This window comes from Pteronotus mesoamericanus, unplaced genomic scaffold, assembly GCF_021234165.1.
Source record: "Pteronotus mesoamericanus isolate MK-2021 breed Mesoamerican mustached bat unplaced genomic scaffold, CSHL_Meso_final contig_72, whole genome shotgun sequence".
In the NCBI taxonomy this organism is placed as follows: domain Eukaryota; kingdom Metazoa; phylum Chordata; class Mammalia; order Chiroptera; family Mormoopidae; genus Pteronotus; species Pteronotus mesoamericanus.
The window spans coordinates 1840392-1842736 of NW_026555242.1; positions in this window are offsets into that span (position 1 = coordinate 1840392).

A 2345-nucleotide genomic window follows, 5' to 3' on the forward strand; every position below is an offset into this window, starting at 1 on the left:
AGGGAAGAACACCTGCCAGCTCTTGGCTTGGAGACCCCCAGTGGGAAGGAGTCAAGAGAGGAGCAACTCATTGCTGAGCCTTCCTCCATCCCAGTTCACCCTGATGGTGATGCTTTTGCAGCTCTTGGCTGGTGCTTTCCCTTCCTGGCTTCATTTCTCCCCTCTGGGAAGTTGAGGGAGGTAGAAGTGACTATCCTTAAAGGGCCGTGTTGGCAGCAGTGCCCTGTAAAGCCTGCCTTCTTTCCTCCGCCTCGTGCTCTCAACTCCCTTGAAGCTGTGATCTGTCCAGTCTTCTCCCCCTTCTCCATGTTTGGGCATTCCTGCTTCTTTAAGACAGTGCTCCTGTCACTCCTCCAGGTGGTGGCGGGGAGAAGCCAGCCGGTGCAAAAGGCTTGGCAGATGCTGAGCCTGACTCTGGCCTAAGGAGGTGGGTGGGTGCTGGGCCAGGTGGAGGTGCCTGTCGATGGACACTCATACCCCATTGTCTGAGCCCCCCTTTCCCCAGGTCACAGCAGGATTCTGCTTTAGGGGAGGGGTTTGTTGGAACCATGAAGAGGGGGAGGGAGGAAGTACTGTGTCCTCAACTCACCCGGGAGGCCGCCCTCTCCTAAATCCAGGAGGAGGAAGGGATGAGTGTGGGGGACTAAATCCTTAAGTGCCATCTACTCCTGCTGGCCTACCCACTCCCCAAAAGCGGGGCTTCCCTTTCCTTTGTCTCCCTGTCTCCTGTACCATTGTCTGCTTAGGAACTTGAGCGCCAGGGAGGGAAGGAGCCCCAAGAACCCATTCAGTAGACTATAATCCTCACTGTTCATTTCAGGAAACTGAGGTCTAAACCAAGGAAGTACTTGAGGTCAGGGTCGTGAGGCTGCCTCCCCTCACTGACCTTCCACCATTACTCTCATTGAACCTCTCTCCTCTCTCTGCCCTCCTTTACTCCCCCACCCACACCCCATGCTGCCCTCCCGCTGCTCCAGCAGCTGACCTGGTAATAACCAAAAGATGCCCCCATCCCAGAGCGGGGGTGTGGTGGGGGGCTCAGAGCAGCTGCCTCTCTGAGGAAGCTGACACCAAGGCCAGCCGCTCAGCAACAACTTGTGGCTTTGCACCCAGCCCGGGGCCCCCACCCACCTGGCTGCCACATGCCAGCTCCCTGCTGTCCCTTTTCCCCACTGCTCCTCAGACTTCCCTCTGACTCTGGCAGCTCTGCCTCTGCTCTCCCAGCTCTCTTCTGTCCTTATTTCCCCTAGACCTGTCCCCATCAATCTGTCCCCTCCCCATGCCCTTGGTCTGGAGCCCCTGCTGTGTCCAGCTTCCCCAGGCCCCTTTCCTCGATGCCTCTTCTCTCACGCCTCTTCCAGTGGGGTGTGCCCAGGCCTGAGCACAGAGCTCTGGTCCTCCCTCCCTTTGAGGACAGATACTTCAGGGCCAGGTGTGGTGCAGACCACAAGCTGCCTGGGGTCTGCCAGGTAAACCCCTTGGGTTAAAGAGAGCAGTGTAGATGAGGTAACCCTTATTCCATGACTTGGGGTGACCCCCACCCCCATCCTAAAACATTTATCCCTGCCCCTCTGCCATCAGCACATTCTGTAGCCTCTTGGGTTACCTTACTGCCTGGGTATCCCATTTTCTTCGGTGGGGGGGGATTCACTTTTAGGGATGGGGGGGCCTTGAAGGCTATGTTCCCAGAGGCTGAATTAGAGCAATGGGGGTGGGGGTAGTTTAGGGGAGAGACAGGCAGTCCTGGCTTTGCTCACCAGGGCCTGGACACTAAATCCCTTGTTGATGGCTGCAGCAACCCCTCCCTAGGGTAGGGTTACCATCTTCTGCGCTGTCCCCTTGACCCTCTCCCCTCCCTGCTTCCCCTTGTTCCTCTAGGGCCACTTCCTCTAGCCCCCAAAGGATGTCCTCCCCCTCTTCAACCCCCTTAAGGGTTGGAGTATCTCTGCTGTATTTTAAACAGACTAGGTGAGGAAGGAGGCTGGTGCGTAGAAATAGGTTCAGGGTGGATGAGATGGGAAGTGGGGAGCTGTGAGGAAAGTGAAAGGTGAAGGCCTGAGAGTAGAAGTGGGCTTCGGGGAAGGACTGGAGGGATGAGTTTGGAATAGGAAAGTCAGTGCACCTGAGGAAGTTGAGGGGTCAGTAGCAGAAGACAGAAAGTGAAGTCTCTCCCTAACCCCCCCCCTTCCCTGTGGCTAGGGCCACCTTAGCTTCCCTCTGAGTGACATCTCAGGCTGCAGCCCCACTGTTCCCCCTCTGTCAGCAGAAATATCTCTCTTCTGACCCCTCCTGCCGGAGTCTCCGCCAGCCAATCCCTGATCTGGGGGAGGGGGGAGCCAGCCCCC